Source organism: Lactuca sativa, chromosome 9 (genome assembly GCF_002870075.4).
Source record: "Lactuca sativa cultivar Salinas chromosome 9, Lsat_Salinas_v11, whole genome shotgun sequence".
Classification (NCBI taxonomy): Eukaryota; Viridiplantae; Streptophyta; class Magnoliopsida; order Asterales; family Asteraceae; genus Lactuca; species Lactuca sativa.
The window spans coordinates 154,017,248-154,033,896 of record NC_056631.2 but is presented as its reverse complement, the minus strand read 5'-3'; positions in this window follow the sequence as shown (position 1 = coordinate 154,033,896).

The following is a 16,649-nucleotide window of genomic DNA, read 5'->3' as shown; positions in this document are numbered from 1 at the left end:
ATGGAATTTGAACAACATAAGGACCATTTGAGGAGTTTACGGAAGTAAACTAGGAGTTTATAGCCATGAACTGTTACATGCCCATTCCTTATGTGTATTAAGGTCTTAAGTGGAAGGGTATAAAGTTCTATGCATTTTTCCAAGCCATATAGGGAAGTTAGGGCATCATCTGGCCTCAATTTAGGAGTTTACGGCCCATGGACCTATCCTAGGGGGGGTTTACGGCCGTAAACTCCTAAGTCCTTGGCTTAATTGATGCTTAAAGCCCTACTTCAATTGTGGTTGATTCTAGACATTTACCCAAGCCATGGGAGGTGTTTGAGGGCAATTCTAACACCTTAAAAGGTGTTCACGACCCTTGAAGAGGGGTTTACGGTCCAAGAGTGTTCTTCGGCCGTAAACTCAAGTTTGCACTCCAAAATGCAAGGTTTTGGTGTTCTAAGCTCGAATGTGTAAGTCCACAAGTCATATCTAAGCCCTAGGAGTGATTTGGAAGGGTTTTGGGGCTTCAAAACCCCACTTATGGGTGTTCACAGTCCAAAAGTGTTCTCGGGCCGTAAACATATGATTTGGTCACTTTTGGATGTCTTAAACACGAATTTGCATGCTAAATAAGCTACACAACAAGTTAGGATACACTACCTACGATTTTCGAGCTTGAAATGGACGTTTTTGGATCGAAAGCAAGTTGTAGAGAGAGAGAGAGTAGAGAGAGAGTGGAAAGTTTCAAATGGAGTCCACTCACCCTTATATAGGGGTTGAGCTTGTAGCTCGGTGGAAATCTACCCGATACTGACGTTAAACGGGGCTTTTGGTCGCACCCAATTAAATGGTGATAATTTGACTTGGTTGTAACTAATACTTCTTCAAGGGAATATTGAGGGTGTTTCTAATTTGTTCCAACCCTTACGAAGTCATAATAAAGCCCCTATTTAATTAACCTAGTCCAAAAGGTTAACGGACAATTTAATAAAGCGAGTTTTTATTAACGGAAAAAGAGGTTAAAATGACGGAATAAATTTCGAGTTGTCACACCATCCCTCCGTTAGAGGGAATTTCGTCCCGAAATTAGGGTTTAGACAAAGAAGTAGGCATGAACAATCGGTAGAGGTATGAGGGTACTTCCTATTCGGTTGGTTCTCGCACTCCCAAGTGAACTCTTGCCTTTGCTTGGCGTTCTAACAAACCTTCACTTACGGGATGCGGATTCCATTTCATTCAGTTAGCGATTCCTACAGGTGCGTCTACGAAGTTAGGGTTCCCAATGGTTTCTATCAAGATGATTGGGATACAAAGAGTGACGTCGGGCAAAGACTTTTCAAGTCTAAGAAGTGGATTTGATTTAGGGTGAAACTGATGGAATTTCCGATGGTAGTCGTGGTTTGACAAGGGTTGGACCAATTTTTGCAAAGAATCCCTGATGGTCCTAAGCTCTCGAAAGCGTAGAGCTTTTCAGTACATAGAACATAGTGTACTTCTATGGCGAGATCATCGCTAGCGTGATCTCCATTCTGAAGTTCCAAACGTTCTCTCATACTTGGAGTGTAGTCCTTCAGGTTGGTTCTTAGAAAGATCGGGTTATCCTTGGATTTGTGTTTCTTGTCGATTGGCTTTCAGAGGTTTTCTGGATCATTGGATGGATTGGATGTCTATGGGTATTTGTTTGCTGAAGGCGTCTAACTCAACCTAGTGCGAAATGATCCTGCACTTCTGGTTCTTGAGATGTTTTTAACGAAAACTCTCGTAGTCGGTGAGATAGGGTTTTACCATACAATTGTTAAGAAAGTTTTTAAACTTTTCATCATCGTCTAGTTGACGCTTTCACAATATGATTCCTAATGGGAAAGAATCATGCTCTTACTTGCTTTGCTGTTTCATGAATAGCACTCCCTGCTCAGGGCTAACACAGTCCTTAGAGAATTTTCTGAAGTGTTGGACTATCTCGGGAGGTGGTTCTACTATTTCTACGTGATATAGTATTCTTGGAACACCTAGTAGTCCAATGAATCTCTAAAACATTCCCTAATCTCTAAGGTGTCAGTTTATTTTAGTTGCGGAAAGCGCGTGCTCTTGTATAACCCATCGACTAACACCTAGACTGGCGTCAAGTCTATAATCTCTTCGGGATCTGGGTTATAAGGCTTAACGCAACCTACTTTTGTACTTTATTCAAGTATTCTTGGCTGCGGAAGTTATCCTGTGGTTCTTAGCATTCTAGTATTCACTTCGGAGAATGCAGTCTATCGTTTATAGGGTGACAGTGACTTCTTCCACGTAAGGAGGCGGAGTGTCCTTGGCATTACTCGTCGGTAACGGGGTGGACGAAGTGCCTGAGTAGTGCGAGCATCTTCTGCAACTACTCTTCCGGGGGTTCTGAGTTTTCTTGATTTTAGGTTAAGGCTAGAAGTATAGGGTTCCGTCACTCGGAACGTTTAATCTCCTCATCCACTCTTCTCAAGGTTTAAGTTATCGCAGCTTCCGGATTTCCGGGATATCCGCTGAGATGCTTAATTCGGGGGATTAAACGTGAATGGATGGTCGTAGTCAATATCCTTGACTATTACGAATCAGATTTATTTACCAACTGAGGGTGTTAGCTACTATGTTGGCCTAACCGGGATGACAACAAATTTTGGATTTGTGATCATTATAGTAGCTCAACCCGCCGTGGTTCTCTTGACTCTAGTTCCTATTCTATGGGATAGGATGAAGGGTTTTACTATGAGGTTCGTGGAAGAGCTCATACTTGGCTTAACCACTAATACTTGGTGTATGAAAGTTGTATATAATTGAGGTCGGCAGGATGTTCAGTTGTGCGACTCCACCCCAGACCCACAACCCAACGAGGAACAGGGAGTAGGGAGGAAGCACACATCTTAAATCTTTTTTATCTCAATTATATACCAGTCTTATGCATATACTTAGTTAATAGTAGTCAATCCCATGAGTTCTATCCTCTAGATTCTCGAACCTGATTGTGAGGTGCGAAGGGTCCTTCTGGGGTTCTACAGAGTGGGTTTCGGGTGGTTATCATCTTCTGGAATGCCTGTAGTGTCTTTCGCTTCGGCTTCTATCTGTCTAAGAAGGGGTTGGTTAACAGCACGCGGAACCCTTCTCCTGGGTACTTTGGAAGGTTTGAAATAAGAGGGACGACTGACGGCTCGCATTAGTTTTTATTATTTTTAGGTTCGGAAGAACCTTTATTTGCCGAAATGGCTATGGTGAAAGTTCTTTTTACACAGCACTAGGAGTTTACACATGGTTGCACTGAGTCAAACCATGATCGATAGAGGCGTCGAAGTTGGTATACATCGACATGACATAGAATGAGGGCCGATAGGGTCATGTGTTGAACGGGCACACAAGTTCTTGGCGTCTCGGGTTTCGTCCCGTGTATCACTGCTGCGGATACTTGGACCGATAAAGTCGACGCAGAACTATAGAGGATCCTGAGTGTTTCGGAATGAGGTACTTTTCCTGTATGGATTCTCACGAGGCCTCTCTATAATCGCCTAGTATATACTGGTCATGTATAATTAAGGCGGGAAGGACTATTGACTGAGCGACTCCGCCCTAAATCCACAACCAAACGAGGAACAGGAAATGAGGCAGCATCACTCACTCTAGGTCTATCCATCTTAATTATACATGGATTTAACGTATATACCGAGTCATTATAGCTTTGCCTGATGAAATTTGAGTTCTTACAACAGTGCTGTGACTTTCGCCTTACGAGAGAGTATTTACATTTAGAATTTGCCTTTTAATGTCTTTGGTTAATGTTTTCGGTTAGTTATCTAGGATTTGAGAGACGTACCAAAATCTATCGGGTTCCTTGATGCTTCTCCCTAAGCATTTAGAGTTAGACTCCTCCTGCGCCTTTGTCGTTCCTTTCAATTGGGCAGTCCCGCTTGAGGTGCCCAATCTCACCACATAGATGGCAAATTGGATGGGTCGCTACATTGGTGGTTGATATAATGAACTCAACCGGGGTTCTTCAGGTACGAGAGGTATGCCCCTCCTTGTTGCATCTAGCACAAAAGAGTTCCCAAAAGATACCATGATGATGGTAGCTACACTTGCTGCAGTGGGGAAGGCTTCCTAGGTATGGTCTTCTTGAAGTCGGGATGGAAGGGTTGACAGGGGTATTGACTGCTACAGCTTGTTGCCTCTTGGAAGGTCCTTGAGCCGAGGTACTTCCCTCCTCGTTCTTGAACTTTCTCTTCAGTGGATTTGGTTGAGGTTCTTGGGTCGCTGGGTACACAGAGATTGGTTGCTGCTGTCCATTACTTGGATCGGAATTCCCATAGGGCTCTTGCTAACATTGGCGTTGTTAGCATTCAGTTCAGCCATGACATCTGCTACGGCTGCCGAGACTGCAGCCTGGAACGTAGCTTCATCGAATAGGAGAGTCGGTTTCTTGCCAGCGGATTGGGTTACGTTTCTTCGGAGGCATGGTTTTTCTTACACTAAAAGGAACACAAACTGATGAGAGACGATGGTTAACCCTAGACATAGATATCCTTACTATAAAAGGCAATAATTTTTCCCGCGCCTCGGATATTGGTTGTCTAAGTGTCGACCCACATCCCTATGATGTAGTCCGGGTATTCAAGGTAGGAGTAAGAGTATCGGAAAGCCATAAGATGGGAGTCATTCCTACTAAATTATCTTTATGCTGGAAGGGTTCACTCTCCGGATTGGAAAGATTTGAGGGGAGTTCGGAACGAAGATCACAGAAGAAAAGGCTCATGAAGACTTATTTCTAAACATCCTCAATCGAGGTTTTGAGATTCGATCTGATCGTATTACTTGCGACAGGAAAAGGCGATTTACCTAACACATAGTGTGAGTAGTGTAATCACTACCTCACTAAATTGTATTATTTTATGGGTGTATTAGCGCGACAATAACGAGGAAAAGACACTTCTCGGGTTCCATGTACTGGCTCCCTCTGTCTACCTCATATCCTTGACTGGGATCGGTGTTGGTTTTCTTTAGATAGTTACCTAGGGTTCTTTTCTCGTGAAGACATATGGAATTTCTATTCCGCCTTACTTCCGATCCTGACTCTGAGTGTCATCGCTTCATGATGGATGACTGGAAATCTCGAAGGTTCAGGCGAATTTCCCACCGATGTCCCTAAAAGGTATAGGCACTTGGTTGTTTCAGTAGTCTTGTCTTGGTTCATTTATTTCCGAACTGGAAATCTTCTCAATGAACCTCTTCTTGGTCTGAATCAACTCTTCTGTCGAACACTGAAGTGGATAGGGTTTTCTATCGGGTCCGTGCGATAATGGAAATGTCTAAAGAATCCTAAGAGATTATTAACGTTTCACTGGGTGATCCATATCGAGTCCTGCTACAATTACATAGGGTACACAAATTATATATAGCTTAGATCCGATAGGCCTTCGAATATGTGATACTACTCTATATCCACATCCCAACGAGGAAAAGGAAGTAGAGCGAAACCACACATTCTTAGTCTATGGGTCCTTATTATATATAACCTTGGAAGTATACCCTCTGTAATCGTAGGTATATCAATAAGGATCTTTTTAGTTCTTCACACAAGGTTATCTATGGATCCTAAAATACCCCTATGGTATTTTAATTTCTTGTTTGATTCTTAACTTCTGAATATGATTTTGGGATTAATGTGAGTCTTTTAGTATTCCAAAATACTCCCATAGTATTTTAAACTTTATGTTTGGCTCTAGCATTCCTAGTTGGTAAGTTTCAGACCTGTTGCAACACCACTATCACTCCCAAGCACACGTTCATCGCATCTCGAATAAATGTAGTTGATCAGGTTACATTTATTCCAGCTTACGATTACATAACTGCCCAGGTTTGACTGTAGTGCTCAACATCCGAAGACTTTTATTCTTGTTCTTCTTGTGATACTTTATTCCGGTGTTTAGATTTTGGATGTTCTTATACTTTTGTAAAATATGGTTATATTTTAAAGTATAATTCTTGGTCAGAGTGTTTTATCCCTATGTATTTATAGGCTGTATATCTTTTATGAATTGATATACTAGGCTCACTATAAACAATGCTCTGATACCAATCTGTCACACCCCAAAACCGGAACGGCGGAAACTTTCTGGGGTGGATGACGTCATGTCAAGTATCACAACATATGCAGTATAGTAATCAAAGTACAACAACCATTGCATTAATAGTAATAGTTTTACATAAGTTACATTTTATGGAGACATCAAAGTAATACAGAAACTAGTATAGATGTAGCTCGCTTCTAGGCTGGCTTCAAAAATCTCCCGGGTGTACCTGTCTATTGCTGACCTGAGAATACAAGTTATTTTCAAAGCGAGTATCAGCATTTTTATAAATGCTGGTGAGTTCATAAGTATTTAGTGTCATTTGTGTAAGTAAGAATTTTACTCAAAATAACTTTATAAAAAGTAGTAGTTTAGAATCTACGGTGTATTACATCATTTCTAGAAAATCCTATATTTTCTAATTAAAAGTAGTCTTCTACCAAAACTCGACAGTGTTATGTTTTAAAGAGAAATTTTCCCTGAAATACTATCATTACCAAAATACGGTATTTGACTTTAAAGAAACTAGGAGAATATCACTAGTAAAAATACTAGGGGAAAATAACATATGCCTCAGTAGAAATACTGCTGACTAAGGCAAAAGAAATCATAGACTCCAGGAGAGTATCGAATGCATGATATGCCTGGCTCAGTCTAACAAAAGGAAACACAGACCCCAGACGGTATCAAATGATCGATACGGCTAGCAAGGTCTATAACAATGAAGCACAGACCCCAGACAATATCAAATGAACGATACAGCTAGCAAGGTCTAAAACAAAGAAACACAGACCCCAGACAGTATCAAATGAACGATACAGCTAGCAAGGTCTAAAACAAAGAAACACAGACCCCAGACAGTATCCAATGAACGATACAGCTAGCAAGGTCTAAAACAAGGAGATACAAACTCCAGATAGTATCGAATGAACTAAACAGCTAGTAAAGTCTACAACATCCGTTAATCCTAAGTGGGTTGTCTCGAAGTACAGTGTTGATTCTCGTTACCTTAAGGCCATGAATTATAAGGTAAACATGGAGATACTCGTAACCATACTGATTGACACTAGAGTACTTGACGCCCTGCAAGCGTTGGTATAAATATGACATTTGTCACCCCTTGGCTTGGTAGGCCGTGGACTGTATCTAGCAGTCAGGGTGCGGGAGTGTCAGTCCCGTATAGATCTATACACACAATGCCCGCTCTCCCTCCAGGAGACTCTAGTTACCAACTTGACGACGGGGAGATCTGTGTCCTGAAGATGCATCTCGTATTCTGAATTCTATTAGAGGCGTTGGAGTAATGATATAGACTCACGAAAGAACTGACTCCTTTGGAATTCTCATACTAGAAAGAGTAAATAGAACCTCCTAACTATTCCTATAATAGTTACTAGTGTCTCTGATCTATGAGTGATGAATGGACGGATGCCCTTGCTACCCAAGGGAAATGAACTGGTCGATGTAACATTTATGTCTATACGTGTATACATGATACATAACTAATGTTTAAACAACCTTCGGACGGATATTCGATACCCACCAGACCACATCCCAACGAGGAAAAGGAAATAGGGCGAACTAGCCTTCCTAAGTCTTTTAAACATTATTTATATAACTATACAAATACAGGCATGCATTTAACGAAGTAGAATCCTAGAAGTATAGAAGAAAACTTTGGTAAAACCTTTGGAAAACCTTTAAAATTAAGAATTTACAACTTGAATCGTTATGTAAAACAAGCTTTGAAAACCGTTCATAAACACGTTTTGAATATAATTTGATAACACAATATAAGTAAAGAAGACCTTTGTTTAAAACACTGTTGTAACTGGTATACAAGTAAAACATACAGCACGAGAGATAATTTGAGAAAAGATTTAAACAAGTAAAGACGTTTTGGAAAAACCATCTATAGTATTATACTTGGTAAAACAGTTGAAAGTGTGATAAATCCTTGTGCATGCGGGTTATTAATCACATATGATTGATATGATAACTAGCATGTTTTAACTTGTATCCCCCCCCCCCTAAAAGCATGTAAAAACATTTAAAAGGTTAATTCAGGGGTATGAACTCACTTGTTGTAAGTGGATTGGGCGGAGGTGTCGGTTGGGTGCTCGGTGTCAAGTGAAGACTTGAACACACTTAGTGACCTATTAACATATGGTGACATATGTTTACATACAATTAGTAGTTATAATACTAATTAAACACGTAAACGCATACTAATGTGCGGAAAACACTTTGATCAAGTGCTAGGAGTGCCCCGGGTAGCATCTAAGGGTGTGTATGACTTGTATATGGAGTTTGCTCTTCAAGAGTAAACTCCTTATGGAGTTTTCGGCCCAAATGACCAACTCCCCATGAGTTTATGTCCGTAAGCTCATGGTGGGAGTGTTCTAGGATGCTTAATGGTCTATAACTCTTGAGGGGTGATGCTAGACTTAGTTTTAAGGCATTGGAATGGAATTTGAACAACATAAGGACCACTTGAGGAGTTTACGGCAGTAAAATAGGATTTTATGGCCATGAACTCTTACATGCCCATTCCTTATGTGTATTAAGGTCTTAAGTGGAAGGGTATAAAGTTCTATGCATTTTTCCAAGCCATATAGGGAAGTTAGGGCATCATCTGGCCTCAATTTGGGAGTTTACGGCCCATGGACCTATCCTAGGGGGGGTTTACGGCCGTAAACTCCTAAGTCCTTGGCTTAATTGATGCTTAAAGCCCTACTTCAATTGTGGTTGATTCTAGACATTTACCCAAGCCATGGGAGGTGTTTGAGGGCAATTCTAACACCTTAAAAGGTGTTCACGACCCTTGAAGAGGGGTTTACGGTTCAAGAGTGTTCTTCGGCCGTAAACTCAAGTTTGCACTCCAAAATGCAAGGTTTTGGTGTTCTAAGCTTGAATGTGTAAGTCCACAAGTCATATCTAATCCCTAGGAGTGATTTGGAAGGGTTTTGGGGCTTCAAAACCCCACTTATGGGTGTTCACGGTCCAAAAGTGTTCTCGGGCCGTAAACATATGATTTGGTCACTTTTGGATGTCTTAAACACGAATGTGCATGCTAAATAAGCTACACAACAAGTTAGGATAGACTACCTACGATTTTGAAGCTTGAAATGGACGTTTTTGGATCGAAAGCAAGTTGTAGAGAGAGAGAGTAGAGAGAGAGTGGAAAGTTTCAAAAGGAGTCTACTCACCCTTATATAGGGGTTGAGTTTGTGGCTCGGTGGAAATCTACCCGATACTGACGTTAAACGAGGCTTTTGGTCGCACCCGATTAAATGGTCATAATTTGACTTGGTTGGAACTAATACTTCTTCAAGAGAATATTGAGGGTGTTTCTAATTTGTTCCAACCCTTACGAAGTCATAATAGAGTCCCTATTTAATTAACCTAGTCCAAAAGTTTAACGGACAATTTAATAAAGCGAGTTTTTATTAACGGAAAAAGAGGTTAAAATGACATAATAAATTTCGGGTTTTCACAATTTCTAGTGGTGTCGGTGTCGTTTTGTTTCCACGGTTGGGTCTTTGAGGCATCTTTCTGTCAAAGAACGGAAAGATGTTGAGCACCCAATATATGAGGAAACATATGACCTGACAGCATGAGGACCCTATAAGTAGTGTAATCACTTAAACATATGGTCGATAGTACATAGCGTAATACATAAAAAGAAATCAGAACGGTAGTATGTAGACGGATACTAACTGTGACGGGTTGGGTCTGGTGGTGCTGACAATGAGGTAGAGGTGCCCTGAAGCCTGGGCAGGTGGTGCTCGGCGTCCCGAAGTCGGGCTTCCAATGATGCCTGATGCGCCTGGTAGTCCCTAACTACCTCATGTGTCATCCTCTTCGTGCGCTCCATTGCAGCTCTCATGGACACCATCTGGCCATCCGTTACCTGCGTCTGCTCGTCAATATCTCGCGTCCTCCTCACTATCACAGGCTAGGCTTGGTCGGCGGGTCCACCATGACTCAAGTCGTTGTAGTCCTGGTTCATACCGAACAGGGGTCGCACCCCTTGCTGGCGGCTCCATCTCTAGATGACGTGTGCTCATTGGGGGTCATCCTGTATGGGGGCACCCTAGCCATGTACGGAGGATTTATAAATTCAGACCCCGTGTCCGAGTCATATGCGTCACTATCCTCTGCCTCCTCCTCGTCTGAGTCGACTACCGGTTCTGCCGGTCCTTCGTCTTCAGGCTCTTCTTCGGGTTCTTCCTCGGGTTCTTCCTCAGGTTCTTCCTCGGGTTCTAACCATCCTCCATTTCCCTGATTGGGAAAATATGGATCTCCAGGGTGATGAAATATGGCCATCGTGTCTGCACCGGGGGGTGGTAAGAGACGTTGTGAAAAAAAAAAATGTATGCATATAGTATTTCTAAAATACTCATATAGTATTTTAATTACTTGTGTTTGAGTTCCTGAGAAGTTTTGGATATGATGTAAGCTTCTAGATCCATTTTCTGCCATGATTCTTCCTAAACACATGTTGGTCATATTTTTAATAAATACAGTTTATCAGGCTATATTTACCCCCAATATGACTACATAACTGTCTGGGTTTAATCATGGTGTTCAATTTCCTCCATAGACTTTTAGTGTTGTAGTCTTTAAGGTATACATAGGTATCATTTTATTCAGATTGTTTTAGTCCCATTGTATTTATAGTTGCATATCAAGTATGATTAGATATGCCAGTTCACTATAAACAATGCACTGATACCAACCTGTCACACCCCCGAACCAGACGGCGGAAACGTCTGGGGGCTTGTGTGTGACTTCATCTTGTAATTTCATCACAATGTATATAATTGAAACAAGACAACACCATCATCATACATATCAAAATACAACTAGCATTGTTTACATCCAGTATAATATCATAAGTTACATGCCAAAAAGAAAGTTCAATGTATGATGATAACAAAAATACAATAAATTCCACATTCCCTGCTGACCTTTCTGCTTAACGATTCCCTGAGAATACAAGTTATTTTTTAAAATGTCAACATATATAATGTTAGTGAGTTCATAAGCATGTTTGAATAAAAATTTTGCATGGTTAGTAAAACACCAGGAAATCCGATATTTTCTGATAAATGGTTTGAATGTGATGTGACAAAATCAAGTATTAATGCATGTGTGTTTTCTATTTTCTGGAATGTATATAAAATTGTAATCCAATTAAAAACCTCGTATTTTCCATTGTACATAGAATGTATTGTTTAGCAGTGTATTTTCCCCAAAAAATCCTATATTTTCTGTTTATAAAAATAATGTTGTGGTCTCAACCCTAAGACCAAATATCAATACATGTATGTTTTCGTATCAACAATATTTTATAGGAGTTCCATAAAATTATGTTGGATCCCTATGTGAGTCATTTTAACCATACTTGATTATGACGAGTTCGTCTGTCCTGGCGTTTTCAGGCGTCGTCTTGATTAAGGTAAGGTGTGTCACCCTAGACTGGCCTAGTCTAACTGTAGCGAGCAGCTCAGCTGTGGGGTATCACCCCGTATAGATCTATACACAAACTCCCGCTCTCCCTCCAGGAGACTCTGGTTATAACTACATGTTACGATCACACACTCTAGAGGTGGCAACCGTCATGTCTCACTAGCATCCTTGACTGAATTTATGCGAATATTGTATTGTTATATAATGTACACATGTATGTTTTATGTTCGAAGAATCCAACGAGTATGTATATGAATGAACGAGGCCCAACAGACATGTAGAAGGACCGCTAAGGCCCAATAAACATGTAATGCATAGTTTAGGCTCAATAATCATGTACATGAGACACTAAGGCCCATTACACATGTATTGTATAGTTTATGTCCAAAAAGCATGTAGATGGGCCACTAATGCTGTCACAACTAGAAATTTTTGGTGCCTTGTAACAACAACACTTATGTCAATTATGAATCAAAAACATGAAAGCATCCATGATGCTTACTCTATGACAACAAAATTTCAATCAAACACTTCATACAAGCACTGCAAATAGTCAACAAACAATTGGAAACCTTAGAAATCCTTGTTTAAGTCCATTTAGGATTAGGATTTCCTTATTGGTCCCAATGGACCAATAAGTTTCCAATTGGAATATCATGGACTTAGAGCTCTTAAATGGGCTCTAATTGGACCCACTTCCATTTATTTTAATATTTTAGGCCATATTGGGCCTAAAATGAAATAAATTATTTAAATGGACCATATTGGGCCATAATTAACTTAATTTAGCCCTAATAGGTTATAAAAATCATATTTATATTTATTTGGGCCAAACATCACTTAGCATAACCATGAAATAGGCTTAAGCATACAAGGCCCAAACCTTTTCTCTTTCCTCTCCAAATCTCGGCCCAAGCCTAAATAAAATGGAGAGTTGACTTTCCTATTCCACCTCACATTTATCCATAGGATTCCCATGCACCATCTCATGTTTTCATGCAAATCAACTCAAAAACCTCTCTTCTCTCCCATCTCTCTTGCTCTCGGCCGAACACAACACACACACTCACAAAAATTCACTCCATTCTCTCTAAGTCTTCAAGAACATCTTCTCACTTCTTCTTCAAAACTTTCGAGATCTAGAAGGCTTTCAAGGATATTCTCCACAAAAACTCATCATCTAAGGTAAGATATTGCTTAGATCCATAATCTAGCTACTTCTTTTCATCAAAAATCATCTCTTAATCCATTCAAGTTCATGATCTTGCACCTTAGAAGCATCTAAGTTCGAGATCCATCCAAGGAACTTGATAGGGCCGGAAATAGCACCAAACTTCTCCAAATCTTCTTCAAAACCGATCCACAACTCATGGTGAATTTCATACCCCCTTCTTTTCGGTTTTTATGAGTTTTATGGGGGAGAATACAAGTAAATGTGTAGATCTATGTGTAAATGTATGCTATGTGTGATTTGATGCATGTATATGTGTGATATCATGTGTTTGTGATGAATATGTTATCCAAAAAGTGTGTAAAAATCGAGATCTAAAACATGAGGAAGGAAATAAACATAAATTAAACTATTTTACACTAATCAAGTCAAGAAAAATAGTTTATATGGTTAGGATGAACATACGTGAACATAAAACCCATTTTTGGGCTTAAAATGTCAAAAATACAAAACTTAGGGTCCAAACCGACAAATTATAATTCCTGGAGGGTCAAAAGGGTCCAAACAGTTTCTATAATAGTTTTTCTAAACAACAACATTTTTGAGGGACTTAAAATGTAAATTTTGAACTTAATGGGCTAGATTTGGGCTTTCGGCCCAATAAGCCTCAAAATGCGAGATTTCTAAGTTTGAAGGGCTGAAAATGCAACTTTCTATAAAACAGGGGATTTGAAGTGTAATAAAACTATTCCAATGGTCAAAAATGCTTTTCAAATTCAAAAAGGATCAAAAATGTAAAAATTTTCTATTTTGGGCCAAAACTATAAAAGTTGTGAAATTGGGGGTTTTAACCGAGAAAACATCATTCTGGAAGGACTAAAGCTGTTTACAAAATAAATTTGTGCTAAAAATGTCTTTTCAACAAGTTTATGATACAAAAGTGTCAAAATAATGTTTTAAGGACTAAAATGAAATTCTTTTATAGAAAAGACTAAAAGTGCTATTTTTATAAAAGAAAGGTTGTGAAAAGGTAAAAATCTTACTTTTAAACAAATTAATCCATTAAGACAAAATACAAGATCTACGAACTACCGACGAAACGTAAAAACAAATACACTCTCAACAACCAATATCGTTACAAAACGAATTGATTCGGTCTCGAATCAATAACAAAACAAAAATCAATAAGCCATAGTATTTCAGTAAACACGCGATAACTATGAGGAGTCAACATTCAAACTTTGGGCTTGAAAGTTTCAAATCGTGCTTGTTGGGCCTTGCTAGCCCAATAACATGATCTTTGGGCCCGAAGGGAACACGCTTACATGTTAATGGGCCTTTTATGACCCAATCTCATGTAAAAGGACTTTCAATAGCTCTATTGTGCTATTGGGCCCTAATGGTCCATTAGTACTGCTAGTGAGGTCGAGAAGTCAAATGCGAGTTGGGCTAAGTGTCTTTCGCATTCCCGATAGCCTTGAATAACTTATGGAAATAAAGGGGGCTTCGTACCCTCCTTTCTCCTTGGTTGTTGGGCTTATGAGAAATCGAGTAAACAGATTCGTGACGTAAATCAAGAGAAGTCAGGGTGGTTGGATTAAGTGAGTAGTACGAACGATGCCTTAAGGATCGTTCGTAATTTGTAGTTATAAACTAGTCATTTTCAATAATGCGTGATTGTAACAACTCACAAACCTTAATTAATCCAATGTCACCTGGGTAATCAAATCCAATCGTCGTATCGGTATAACAATTAACAAGTCATGTAATTTATGTATTGGGAAAACATCGGGTTTTCCCGGGGAGTTCAACATTTTAACCTGTGTGATGTATACAAAGTTCAACAATTATACATGTTTTCAAAATCGACAAGCATATTTACGGATCTTCACACTTTTTTTATAAACAAATACTCTTTTCAGAAAATATCGGATTTTCTGGGTTTGCAATCTTCACAAAAATCATTTTTCCATAACATTACTTATGAACTCACCAACATTTCATATGTTGACGTTTTTCAAAATAACTTGTATTCTCAAGTAACAGGTAAGTCGAAGAATAAGTACCAAGTTATGTCATGGTGTTTCGCTTAGATTTCCTATCGAACGGTTTATGTTATGAAATTGTAATGACTAAAACAACGAAATAGATGTGAACAATATCAGTTGTACTATTTCAATGCATGGTGATGAATGATGTTATGATTCATGTATAATCATAGTGATGGTAGTCAATTTAAGTCACAAGAGCCCTCGGACGTTTCCGCCGTTCGGTTCGGGGGTGTGACAGGTTGGTATCAGAGCTCTGTTTATAGTGAACTAGCATATCTAACCACACATTGATATGGAACTATACACCAAAAAGAGGGACTAACACAACTCTGAGCAAAACATGTAAAACATAACAATAAAAACATCCTTGCTTGTATTAGGAAAAAGAACATAATACCGAACCAAACAAGATAATGCTAGTATCTCTGTCAAGCCAGGACTGTTCTTAGTCGTATCAAGGAGTGGATGTAGCCTGATCAACTATATTTCCTCCAAGGTACAACTATCACATGTTCTGAGGAAATTGTGATGACTAGGGAACCTAAAAACATACCCCTTTACCCCCAAGAAGAGAACCTCAACTCAATCTGTACAATAGTTGTAGAGTCATAGGAGTAATGATAGTTTATTCATATACCTCCTCCCAGTCTTCATGGAAGGAGAGCAGCAGGGCATTCAGTTTCACCAAGTCCTAGTAGCACACGGGAGGGTCAAGGATGAGTCAGAGGTAGATCAAGGAAAGGCACACGACATTAGACCTGAAGAGGAACAGGACGAATACGTGATGGTTGATCTTGATTATGATGAGTTGGACCAGGAGCCAGATGAAGAAAAGGGCGTAGAGGAGGCGTGTAGTGAACCTCACCAGTTGGAAGCCCCGTCAAATTTCCGCATGTTTCAAGGGGTGGATACAGACTACTTACGCGCTCTCGAGGAGACAGTTATCAGCCTGAAGCTTCAACTCATCATGACCAAGGCAAAGGCTATGCGAGCCGAGCGAAAAGTAGAGGTAATCACCCAAGAGGCGGATGAACTGGCTGAACTTCTGGTGCGTCACGTCGACGATTGAGTGTCATCGTCATCCTTAACAATAGGATCTACTCTACTACCTGCTAGATAGGTTCCACCGTATGAGGGACTAGTTGTACTTGTTTTTAGTACTATGTCACTAGGATCTATGCTTTGTACCCTGACTCTATGTTTAAGTGACTACACTACTCATAGAGCCGTTATGCTGTCAAACTAGTACTGCTTATGTATGCTCTTTCGAGCAAAATTTTCATGCATCAAAGTGCAGGTAATAGTAATGAAAGATTTACATGTTTTATTGTGATGTTATAATCTGCTATGTGTTACGTATCCATGATTAATTGTATGCTAAATTGTAGAAGTACTTAAGTTTGTGCCACGCACCTAGTCTATAGGATCACAACCTCACAAAAACCACAGACACTCAACATATTTCCGTTCCACGACAGAAATATGCCTCAACGACTCACTCGCGGAAACCCTGGACCAACCCCACCCAAAGTCAACTCAGCTGCATTCCAGGCAGCTGTATCTGCTGCGGCCACCGCAACAATGACACAAATTCACCAAGGGAACAATGGAGGAGTCAACGGACAAGGGGCCGGAAGTTCGAACAACGGGATGAATCAAGGACCCACCAAAACATGTTCTTACAAAGACTTCACCAACGCCAAACCACGAACCTTTAACGACACTGGAGGGATGATCACCTTGAAACGATGGATCGAGAAGGTGGAATCGGTATTCGAGATATGCGATTGTCCTGAGGAGACGAAGGTGAAGTTTGTCGCATGAACTTTCGTTGACCAAGCGCTCACTTGGTGTAACAGACACGTGGAAGCCATGACACTCCCC